The sequence below is a fragment of the Scyliorhinus torazame genome, chromosome 2 (assembly GCF_047496885.1).
Source record: "Scyliorhinus torazame isolate Kashiwa2021f chromosome 2, sScyTor2.1, whole genome shotgun sequence".
NCBI lineage: Eukaryota > Metazoa > Chordata > Chondrichthyes > Carcharhiniformes > Scyliorhinidae > Scyliorhinus > Scyliorhinus torazame.
Genome location: NC_092708.1, coordinates 146,200,546 through 146,213,497, shown reverse-complemented (window position 1 = coordinate 146,213,497; position 12,952 = coordinate 146,200,546). Strand labels below are relative to the sequence as shown.

General features: G+C 42.7%; 1 protein-coding gene across 4 annotated transcripts in view; it reads right to left on the bottom strand.

The window, feature by feature from the left end:
• gulp1b (GULP PTB domain containing engulfment adaptor 1b) overlaps nucleotides 1-11,213 on the bottom strand; it is a 645,746-nt gene extending 634,533 nt beyond the window's left edge. For 3 of the 4 annotated variants that reach the window (XM_072477928.1, XM_072477980.1, XM_072477970.1), the window contains exon 1: nucleotides 11,084-11,213. The gene's annotated coding sequence lies outside the window, so the exon portion shown is untranslated. The other variant, XM_072477939.1, reaches the window with a different exon arrangement.
• Between the last annotated feature and the right edge of the window lie 1,739 nt (nucleotides 11,214-12,952).

Sequence of the window (12,952 nt, the reverse complement as noted above, 5' to 3'; positions counted from 1 at the left end):
GGTCTTCCTGGGTTTTCAGTGTCTTCTCTGTCTCATTTTCGAGTTCAAATATCATTTTTTCACCATTTCTGTACATTATGTTTCATGTATAGGGAAACAGAGCTTCATTAATGTCTTGTCTCAATGGGAGTCTTTACTGAACTGCCTTATGATGTCTGCCTCCAGAGGCAGCCTCATGGCATAGTCACATGACAACTGAAAGCCAGATGTGTCAATCAAACTGCTTACTTTTTTTCATAACCCAAATAGGCACACATATTTACTACTCCACATTAAGGAATGCAATTTTTAAAATGGGACTTATGCCAAAAAAAAGTAATTGAAAGAAACAGAAAATACACCACAGTTTTTGAAAAAACTCTTGAAAGTTTGTTTTGTGCTGTGCTTGAAACTCTGGTCACCGTTTTAACAGCACTTTTGAGCAATCGCAAGGAACCTGCATATAAGGCAGAGGGATAAGTAGATGGCTGTATAGGATCAAGGAGAGTTGAGCATATTGTAAATACATGTGCAACCCAGGGCCAAAATTCCACAATCCTTCAAACCTCAGGGTTTGTTTGTTCTCATAATACGTTTGCCTCTGGAGGCAAGTATGGAGGAAATTCAAGACTATCGTGTTTATACAAACACTAGTTGATACTTCAAATCAAAATTTGCCTTTCGTTACTTGAGACGAAGATCTTGAAAAGCAAATACTGCTCAACAGGTTACCGAAAGTAATACGTCATGAAGTAAACTAAAATAAACATGTCATGAAGTAAACTAAAATAAACAGTAAATGCTGCCAAGTTGATGTTTGAATTTCCAGTGGAAAGCAGAGCAAGACAGGCCAAAGGAAAGGAATAAAGGCAGAACAGATTAAAAAGTTTCAATTCTGAATGGAGGAAAAATAAAGTAACTGGCCCACAGCTAAAACAAAAAGCAAGGAAAATCTGAATAATCAGGAAATGTCGGTGAAAGAATAATTAAGAATGCATGGACTGGGTTCCTCCCTTCCTCCTGATGACCTGAGGCAACTGAACCAATTGCATCCCTCTGAAACTGGCAAACTGTCTCTTGGAATCTGGGCAGTGTTCAAAGCTCACCAACAATCTGATGATGGGAGCATGAGGCCTAATTTGGACAAGCCTTGAGCCTCTGGTTTCTGGTGTGCGGTCCCAGCGCTTTGCCTATTTGAGGCTGAAAAATAGGCCAAAACCATTTGCACCCAAATAGATACTAACTGTATTTAATGTTAAAATACAAGTTTATATAATAGAACATCAATTATCAATTGGATTGTTATTTGGTTTGATAGAAAAACAAACAAAGCTCCAAATGCCCAGCAATCAATTGTTCAATTTACTAGAATTTTAATCCCGGGCATATATTTTTCCATGCTAATTATCTCCAAGGTACTAAAAATAATGCCCACATTTATGAATGCCACTAAGTTGTGTTTTTTGTAAAAAATAGGCATTCCAGTGGCTTGGAGGTGATCCCAAGTTATTTGTAGACATTGAGAAACTCGTCAAATTATGCATTTAATTTAAATCTGCAAAAAATATCAAATGGAATTATTTATTGAAGGAGTAAGGTAAAAGAGAAAAGACCGGTTACTCAAAGTATCAAAATGTAAAGAAGTGACAAACAGCTGAAATAGTAACACATGTAAGCACATACATTTTTAAGTTTTGAAGGTTACTGGTGGAGCAAATAGTGAAATAATATTCCATCTGCTTGGTACTTGGTGGTTTTAAATCGATTAACCCCAAATTAAAAAGGATGGGATAAATGTCTTCAGGCAAAAATGCTGCTGGAACATAGAATGCACAACCGGGAACAATTGAGGGAGAGACTACTGCTGTTGCTTTTATGTAAAACATCGATAAATATTTGAAACATTGGAAGATACTGGGTTAGCAGCAAGAACTATAACTGTGGGATTAGTTATGGACGAACAGAGCTGGCACAGACAAAATAGGCCAAATGGTATATTTACATACTTAAATCTTTATGGTTCAGCAGTACAACTCCAATGAAACACTAGCAAACTATCTGAAGACATTTCAGTACATTTCATAAATGTATAACGTATATTCAAAACTGGTCAGTAAAAGAACTTCAATCAAGAAACAATGAGAATTGAGAAAGGAAGTGAAACATTCTTATTGGAGGAAGAAAAACTAGAGCATAAGCTGTGATAACATTTTGGGTTTTGCCACAAACACTCTCTTCCATCCAACTTCATCGGTCATTCTGGCAAAGATGACCCACATTGGCTACAAACTGGAAAGCATTTAGTACTGCCCAAGACTTCATTAAACAGTAGCACAGACCATAAGCCTTGATTTCACCATTTGTTCCAGCAATAAACTTTAAAACTCGCTTATTTTATACGTACTAATATTCTTAAAAGGAACTCACTAAAGCTCTTTAGACATTACCTTTCAACCCGATAAACACTACTGTTTGGAAGGATAAGGGCAGCAGTCCCATAGGAACACCAGCACCTGGAAGTTCTCTTCCAAGATATTCACCATCATGATTTGGAAATCCCTTGGAACAAAATCTGGGAACTCCCTCTCTAACAGCACCGTGGGTGTACCTACTCCACGTGGACTGCAACGGTTTAAAAAGACAGCTCACTCACCTTCACAAGGGAAATTAGGGATGGGCAATAATAATCTTTATTATCACAAGTAGGCTTACATTAACACTGAAATGAAGTAACCGTGAAAAGCCCCTAAGTCGCCACATTCAGGCGCCTGTTCGGATACACAGAGGGAGAATTCAGAATGTCCAAATTACCTAACAGCACGTCTTTCGGGACTAGAGGGAGGAATCCAGAGCACCCGGAGGAAACCCACACAGACACGGGGGAACGTGCAGACTCCACACAGACAGTGACCCAGCCAGGTTTTGAACCTGGGATCCTGGCGATGTGAAGCCACAGTGCCAACCACTGTGCTCCGTGCTGCCAATAAATGCCGACCTATGATGCCCACATCCAAAGAATGAATTTTAAATTCCGGGGGCTGGATTCTCCCAAAATGAGACAATGTCCCCACGCCGGCCTACAAATGGTGGAGTTTTACTCCCGAAATTCCTAAAAAAAAAAGTTGAACGAATAGCAGGGACCCGGAGTGAATCTCGCAGCTTTAGCTGTGGAGACGGGCTCCCGCACCTCCAGTTCGGAGTCCACGCATGCACACGGCGGCGGCCTCCAGCGGCCGCGCCGTGCTCCATGGTGGACTCGGACCGCGGAGCCACACCGAAAAAAGAGATCCCCCCAATCGGCCCTGTGCTCAAGCCTCAACCCCCACATAGTTAATCCCCGGGCGTCTACAAGGCCCCCAATGATCTCCGATCCACCCGCCCCCGACCAGGGCTGCCGTGGACTGCGTCCGCAGCCCCCACGCCAGCATCCCGACGGGCAATAGCTGGTTAGTTCCACGCTGTCGGGAACTCGGCTGGTCAGGAGCAGAGGATTGCAGGGTGGGCTTCTGGCAATGGCCCCCGGCTGCGCGGCATACTCCGCGGTTACGCCGATTTTCGAGGGCCAGAGAATCGCCGGACTGGCGCCAGGCCCAATTTTGCCATGAAAGTGGATTCTCCGTCCCCGCGCCGGCCGCAATTACGGCCCGTGGCTGCAGAGAATCCAGCCCCAGTTCTTTGTCACTTACGACCTTACACTGTGATATTTTGAGTGACTTTTTTTTGCAGAAGACATACTTGAAACATATTGAGACCTACTCAAGTATGAAAGCATGATGTTAAACAAAGCATGATATTAAACCAAAATCAATGAGCGAACAGAAGAATTAAATTTCACAGCGGAAACCAGCTTGCCATATCTTCATTTTATAACAAACCTAGATGATTCATAAGAACTAGGAGCAGGAGTAGGCCATTTGGCCCCTCGAGCCTGCTCCACCATTCAAGAAGATGATGATATGGAGATGCCGGCATTGGACTGGGGTGAGCACAGTAAGAAGTCTTACAAAACCAGGTTAAAGTCCAACCTTTTGGACTTTAACCTGGTTTTGTAAGATTTCTTACCAAGAAGATCATGGCTGATCTTTTTGTGGACTCAACTCCACTTACCCGCCTGCTCACCGTAACCTTCTAGTGAATCTCCTCTGCAACCCCTCCAGTGCTCGTACATCCTTTCTCAAGTAAGGAGACCAAAACTATACACAGTACTCCAGGTGTGGCCTCACCAGCATCCTACACAGCTGCAACATAACCTTCCTGCTTTTAAACTCCATCCCTTTAGCAATGAAGAACAAAATTCCATTTGTGTTCTTAATTACTTGCTGCACCTGCAAACCTACTTTTTGTGATTCGTGCACAAGGACACCCAGGTGCCTCTGCACAGCAGCATGCTGCAATTTTTCACTATTTAAATAATAATCCATTTTGCTGTTATTCCTACCAAAATGGAAGACCTCACATTTAGACCATAAGACATAGCAGCAGAATTAGGCCACTCGGCCCATCGAGTCTGCTCCATCATTCAATCATGGCTGATATTTTCTCCCGATAATCTCTGATCCTCTTATTTATCAACATTGAACTCCATCTGCCAGACCCTTGCCCACTCACTTAAATTATCTACATTCCTCTGCAGACTTTCAGTGTCCTTTGCACACTTGGCTGTACCACTCATCTTAGTGACATCTGGGAACTTTGACATAGTACACTTGGTCCCCAACTCCAGATCATCTATGTAAATTGTAAACAATGGCGGTCCAAAAACTGATCTCTTAGGTACACCACTAGCCACTGATCGCCAACCAGAAAAACACCCATTTATCCCCACTCTTTGCTTTCTATCAGTTAACCAATCTTTCATCCATGCGAATACATTACCCATAACGTCATGCACCTTTATCTTATACAGCAACCTTTTGTGTGGCACCTTGTCAAATGCGTTCTGGAAATCCAGATACACCACATCCACCGGTTCCCCGTTGTCCACCATGGTCGTAATGTCCTCAAAGAATTCCACTAAATTAGTCAGATTTGACCTGCCTTTCATGAACCCATGCTGCGTCTGCCCAATGGGGCAATTTCTATCCAGGGGTCTTGCTATTTCTTCCTTAATGATGATTTTCCCCACTACAGAAGTTAAGCTAACCGGCCTATAGTTACCCACCCGCCTAATTCTGCTGCTATGTCTTATGGTCTAAATGTGAGGTCTTCCATTTTGGTATCGCCTTTTTGTAAACCTTGGCGTCACATAGGCTGTTTTCCAATCTGCCAGAACCGCCCCAGAGTCCAGCGAATTTTGTAAATTACCACGAGCGCATTTGCTATTTCCCCGCCACATCTTTTAGTACCCTGGGATGCATTCTATCAGGGCCAGGAGATTTGTCTACCTTTAGCCCCATTAGCTTGCCCAAACTACCTACTTAGTGATAATGATCGTTTCTAAGGTCCTCACCTGCCATAGCCTCCTTGGCAATAATTATTGGCATGTTATTTGCGTCTTTCACTGTGAAGACTGAAAGAAAATACCTGTTCAATGCCTCAACCATTTCCTCATTCCCCATTATTAAATGTCCCTTCTCATCCTCTAAAGGATGAATGTTTACCTTATCTCCTCTTTTTCCTTATACTTTTTTTTAAAAATGTGTTTTATTACAAACATTTATCAAAACAGGTTACAGCAATAATTCCTTTTATATACTTGTAGAAACTTTTACTATTTGTTTTGTTTTTATATTCTGAGCTAGTTTACTCTCATAATCTATCTTACATTTCTTTATCGCTTTTTTCGTGGCTTTCTGTTGACCTTTAAAGATTTCCTAATCCTCTAGTTTCCCTGACACTGGTACTGGATTTTACCTTCTCACCCTCCATCTGTGTTTTAAATTCAACCATACTATGATCGCTCCTTCCAAGAGGATCCGTAACTATGAGATCACTAAGCATTTCTTCTCATTACACAAGACTAGATCTAGGATACATTGCTCCCTCTGTTTGAAGAAGCTCTCTTGGATACATTCTATGAGCTTTTCCTCAAGGCTGCCCTGACCAACCTGGTTTGACCAATCAACATGTAGATTAAAATCCCCCATGATAATTGCCGAACCATTTTTTCATGCATCAGTAATTCTTTGTTTATTGCTTGTCCCACTGTGATGTTACTATTTGGTGGCCGATAGACCAGGGATCTTCAAACTTTTTTCCGGGGACCCATTATTACCAACCGGCCAACTTTCAGACCCACGCCGGCCGACCTTCGCGACCCATGCCGGCCGACCTTCGCGACCCACGCCGGCCGACCTTCGCGACCCACGCCGGCCGACCTGCGTGACCCGCCATTTTCTCTTATCTTGTTTGGTGCTGACAAAAATGGAGGAAATGGTTTTGGGTCCCTTTGGCCCTCGTACACGCTCCTCCAAAGGAACCTGTTGGATGAAAGGGAAGCCTTCCGGTGTCGGAAAGTATGGAGTCTCCATCTGTCCAAAGTTCTGCATTTTTTTCCTGTAAAAGTTTATCAAATAACCCCCCCCCACCGAACTTGTAAAAAAAAAAAGAATGAAATTAATGAAAAAAATAAAAATTAAATGAATAAAATAAATGAATGAAATGAATAAACCACCCCCCGAACTTGTAAAACAAAAAGCTGCGACCGTTTTTAAAAAAAACGGCCGTACTGCGCATGCGTGCCCGATGATCTGGCATGCTTGCACAGTGGGGCCACATTTTCTTTACATGTTCACGGCCATTTTGAAGGCCGCTTGCAGCTGGCGTTATTAACAGACGGCTGTTGCGTGCAGATTTGCGCGATCGGGAGTGCCGTGACGGACGGCTCCGCGACCCTGCCGACACCCGCCCGCGACCCACCCGCGGGTCGCGCCCTGAGATTGACAATGCCTGCTATAGACTATGCCTATCAGTGAACTTTTCTCCTTACTATTTCTAATTTCCACACAAATGGATTCAACCATTTTGTTCTCCATAGAACCTATATAATTTCTCACTTCCACCCTGATGTCATCCTTAAATATCAGTGCCACACCACCTCCCTCACCTTCCTGTCTATCCTTCCAAACAGTCTGATACCCCTGGATATTTAACTCCCAGTCGTGACCATCCTGCAACCATGTCTCTGTATTGGTCACTAAATCATACTCAGTTGCAATGATTTGTGCCGTCAACTCATTTATCTTGTTTCGAATGCTCCAAGAATTCAGGTAATGTGCCTTTATGCTCATTTTAATACCTTCTTTTTGAATCCTAACACCTTCATTAATAACATCTCCGGAGTTCTTCCCTTTATCTTTTTTCATAACTTTCAATGTAATTGAACCCACCTCCCCACGTGCTAGCCTGCTGCTTCGCTTCCCATTAACCATTTTACTTCCCATAGTGTTACCCTTCCCTCCCCCCTGCACCACTCCTTTAGTCACGTGTTTACTTCCCTAATTTTCTTATCTCTTCGCCAAGTCACACGTGGCTCGGGTAGTAATCCAGAGATTATGACCCTTGAGGACCTGGTTTTTTAGTTTAATTCCTTTCGTGTACGCTCACCATCAAAGCTCAGCTCTTACAAACTTTTGTGTCTCAGAAGAAATTGTGTGCAACTAAACCTCAGATTCCAAATCTCAGCCCATTGAACTGTCAATCACCAAGGCTTACCTAGAGAACCGTGAGCTGTGAAATTGTTTGTTGTCCGTTGCTCTAAAATGGCTCGCTACCAACACTGAATGAGAATGGTTTTTGATGTAGCCTAAAATGTTTGTTGATGGACTGGCCAGTACAACTGACTGACCTCCTAGGGTCTTTGCACTGTTTCAAAAGCTGTACCAACACACAATATACACAATGTCATTGTTCAGGCACTGAAAGATGGTCCAGCTGCACTTCCCTCTCTGGGTAGCTGATAAAGATTACCAAGACTGATTTCATCCTGGCTTAACATATAGATAAAATATTGAATTTATTAAGTACATTTTTTGAAGTTGAAATAATGCCAGTTCAGGCAAAAGGGTTAAATTATTACAAGCAAAAAGGGTTAAATTATTACAGGTGCAAGGATGTCTGAGGGCATTGTTTCTGCAAAAGCAGAAGGACAATAACTGCATCGCACAGAATACCTAAATGACAGTGCTGAATGTCAACTGGCACTGAACAAACAATTTAGGTTCAACTATTCAAACAAGATGCAGTAACAATCCATCACGGATCACAATCAGAAAAAAACAGAAGTGAAAAACAGCTCCGATTGTTCACAGCAATACTGAGAACAGAGTTGACAAATGCCCACCACCACCAGCTGCCCAGCCCAGCCATCCGCAGCCCTGTATGCTTATGATCCCAGTGTCTGATAACATCTGTTGGCGATACAGCTCAGAGTCTTTGTCACTTCACAAATCACTTTTGTCTCCTGCTACCAACTGAACCAAACTTCCTTCCAAATTTCACTCTCTTTGCTTTAATTAGTTCCCCAAATAAATCTTTCAGCAATCTATTCAACAGGCATAAAGAAACCAAGACCTGACAACTTGTTCGCAGAGTACATCATCTGTTCTCCGGTTTGTATTGTTACATATCATTGCTAGTCACCACAACAAAAAAAATAGGAAATGTTACGATTGAAGAGGAAAGAACATTCCTCACTTTGACATTTTTCATATGGCTCCTAAAAGGTATTATCTAAATTGGTTGGATAATGGGACAGTACAGTCCAGCTGCATATTTGCTGCACCAAAATAAAGATTTATATTTAAACCATTACTTTGTTCCATTAACAGTGAAAACTTTAAAAAAAAGCAATGCTGACTACTAGTGAATCGTCTGTTCACTTTAATAATAATCTTTATTGTCACAAGTAGGCTTACATTAACACTGCAATGAAGTTACTATGAACAGACCCTAGTCGCCTAGTGCCTGTGCGGGTACACAGAGGGAGAATTCAGAATATTCAAATTACCTAACAGCATGTCTTTCGGGACTTGTGAGAGGAAACCGGAGCACCCGGAGGAAACCCTCGCAAACACAGGGAGAAGGTGCAGACTCCACACAGATAGTGACCCAAGCCGGGAATCAAACCTGGGACCCTGGCGCTGTGAAGCAACAGTGCAAACCACATTGCAGTTTGTAAAGTACTTCAGCAGTGATACAACTGAATCAAAGCTACATTGCACATTGATATCAGTGGAGGTGGACAAGTTCCATAAATGGGATCAGGAATTCCTGCTCTTAGGAATACTGCAAAATCACTTTCAATGGAAGTGTTCATCCAATACAATGTGATTTGTTTTCAAAATTCACCCCATTTATATTGCAGGACAGCCTGGCAACTACAAGATTACTTGAGTGCATGATGTGCACATTCTGGCTGCAGATGTTTTGCCGTGTTTGTGGAGGGAGGAGGGGGGGTACTTTTCGGATACGTACAATCAAACTGAGGTTTAGTCTATACGTAGTAAAAACAGACAGCAACCGCCATGACAAGGGGCATCAACAGCTATCATTTGCATTTTTCATCACAAGTGATTTGCTCATAGATACAAGGAATCAAACTACTTTACGAGATATTAGCAATTTCCAAATGAACAAGTGCTGCCCTGTTTATGCTGCACAGTTGCATCCAGGAATACAATGTAAATTGGGTATGAAATGCAGGCAGCAAGTACTGTATACAACACTAGCTATGATCACTGAATAGAGCTAATGAGACCAAGATTCTCATTTACCTCTGTAGCCTGTGGAAAACAATAATGCTGTTTTTACTGCATGGCAAAGAAGTTTAAAATCACCTCGACACTATTTAAAGCTGACAAAAGCAGAGCAAAACTATCACTTGGAGGTTATTCTCCTTAGGCTCACACCAGCACTGTTATAACATCCTGGTGCTGGCATGCTAAAAATCAGAATAAAGGCAGAATCAATCCCCTGACAGATAATGATTAATCATTGCTGTAAATGGTCAACTTCCAAAGGAGAGAAATTCCCAAGGCAATAACAAAAGCTTCCCTGCTGCAAAAAAAAGATTATGCTGGTTACCACCATTTTTTCGAAGAGTTTTGAAACAAACAGGCAACACAAGCAAATGTTTTACATGGAACAAAAGCACCAGCTTACCACAAACAGTCGAGGTCCATCAATTACAAACACAAACACATTGGTGAAGTACAAATCTTGAAGGGGCTCACCCTTCTGTTGAGCTTTTTGTTATCCGAACATACAGATTACTCCAAGCTGTCACTCTGGGCTGCCTTAATATATAGAACTTTACTCATGTAAACCATTATTGCATATCAGTGAAGCAAAAAGAAAGGATATTTAATGTTACATACTCCAGATATAAACAGAAATGCATTCCAATACCTCTTATTAAAACTGTAATCCTATTAAAAAAGGTTTTGAACTCAATAACACAGCCTCAGAGAGAGCCAGTCCTTAAGGATGACAGAGCCACTTTTGTAGGTCCTTTAAACAATACACAAGAGAGTGTGGGGAACCGCTAGCAGCACTCACTGAGCTGAACTGCTGAGACTCCGGGACAAGCTTCCTTCCCGGGCTCGAGGAGGTGCGCGCGCGCGCTCGTGCACGCGGAACGCTCGTCACCGCGTACTCGCCCAGATTATTTTTTTAAAATTTGCGTCGCCACCAAGCAGAAAGAATTGAAACGGGTTAAAGTCTCAGGAGTCGAAAGCAGGCAGCAGGAGAAGAGCGCCGGGTAAACTTTCTGTGTGCCTGGAGCTCCGTGAGTGAAGGGACTGGAGCCGGAGTCACAGCCGACATCTCCGGCACAAGTTTCTCCGAGTGTTTCCATCTTCAGGCGCTCTCAGCCTCACCAGCCACTGGCCTTCCCTCAGACCCCTGGTTAGAGAGCAGCCCCGGAGATGGACAGACAGAGCTCCGGCACAGTCCCTTGCTGCTGGTTACATGGCTGCACTTGTTTCCCAGTCGGTGTTTACACCCAAGTTTCAGGGAGCAGACTGCACTGCAGCCTCTCTCTGCCTCTCACACACACATAAAAAGCAGCTTCACTGGATCCAACTAAAAAAAAAACGCTCTTGCAAGTAATTAATAGGAGTCAACTACTAAATGATTTCTTTAAAAAGTTTCAAGTAACGCCTACTTTGTCTCAGTCTTGCTCTTTTTGATGATTCGCAGTTGCACCAGGGTGTTTTTTTTGGTGGTTGTCTGGTTTATCATCACTAGGTTTCTTCCCCTCCCTCCGGAATCTCAGTCGCTGGAAAGTTGAATGACGTAAAGCCGGGCAGCTTCTGTGCTGTACACGGTCCCCAGCAGCGAGGCGCCAGCTTCAAAAACCAGCGTGCATTCTATTTCAAGGGAAAAGGATGTTTACAACGTGTCAATCTGCACAATATTGCAGAGCTGCGTTCCATCCAACACTTTGTGACAATTGGGATATTTGTGGACGTTGTTGGAAAACAGAAAAAGGAGTCGCAACACCTCATAAATCGATTAGATTTTTTTTTAATGTGCTTATTCGTCCAGGGTCGGAGTGACAGTCGAAAGTTCTGCACTTGAATTGTTTTGACATTATCTGAAGGACTGTGATACGGTGAAAGCAATAGTCTGAAATTATTCATTTTGAGCGTTGCGAGTCACTGGCCTCAGTATCCAGGGAATGTTCCATACTTGAGACAGAAATTTGCGTCTGTTTTCTTTTGGCGGATGTCTTTTGTAAATTGAACGGCAAGAAGACACTAAGGTTAATGAAGTGTTACCAAGCATTTAAACAAAAGTGTTTCTTGTTTCAGAGGGGTCCAAATAATACGTGGAGAAATGAGCAGAGGACCTACCCTAGACCACCACTACAACAAGTTATAACAAATAAACCAAAAGAAACATACACTTCGTTATCCACGTCCTTCGTGTTCTGCAGTGCCCATCAGTCATGCAATGCCTCAAGTGTGAAGGCAGGCAGCGTGTGCTCTCTCAGCATATGTAGAGTATTTCAATGTTTTCTATTTGTGTTTTAGATTCAGCTGCAAGATTTTGCTTTGTGTTCACTCCTACATCAGAAGTGGATTAAAGGGATAATGTGAATGACCTGCACACTCAGCCTTTCCACTCATTACTACTTGTTTTTTTTACTCATTCATTTATAATTATCTTTCCATTATTGTTTGCTGTCAATGGGCAACTTATTTATTTGCCTTTGTCGCAGACCTATAGCCCATAACTTCCTGACTCCTCAGTGTCCAATTTGTAGAGTACCTCAAAAAATGTGCTGGGAAGTCTCTTTCGCAAGTTCCCGGGTAAGGCATTGCGTGGAGCTAACTTCCCCTGGACAATTGTGATGAACTGGGACAAAGCAATTTAAATTGTTAACTTTTAGATCAATAGTTACTTTGAAACAATTAGAAGAAATTAGGAGTAGGTCATACAGCTCATCGAACCTGCCCCGCCATCCAGTATGATCATGTCTGATCATCAACCTCAATGCCTTTTTCCCAATCTTAAGCGTAACCATTTGAAACACACAGGCTGAGCCCCACACAGGACAACCCAAGGCATAGAATATAAGAGCAGTGAGGTATGACGGAGCTGTATAAAATGCTGGTTGGGTCACATCTGGAATATTATGTGCCACATTATAGGAAGGAAGTGATTGCACTGGAGAGGGTGCAGAGGGGATTCACCAGGATGTTGTCTTGGCTGGAGCTTTTCAGCTATGGAGAGAGACTGGAAAGGCTGAAGTTGTTTTCCATGAAGCAGAGTATGCTGAGGGGGGACCTAACTGAAGTGTTTAAAATTATGAGGGGGAGAGATAGGGTGGATAGGAAGGAACCTTTTCCATTAACCGAGGGGGCAACAAGCAGGGGGCATAGATTTAAGATAAGGGACAGGAGGTTTAGAGGAGTTGTGTGGAAAACCTTTTTCACCCAGAGGGTGGTGGGAATTTGGAACTCACTGCCTGGAAGGATGATAGAGGCAGGAAGCCTCACAACATTTAAGATGTATTTAGATGAGCACT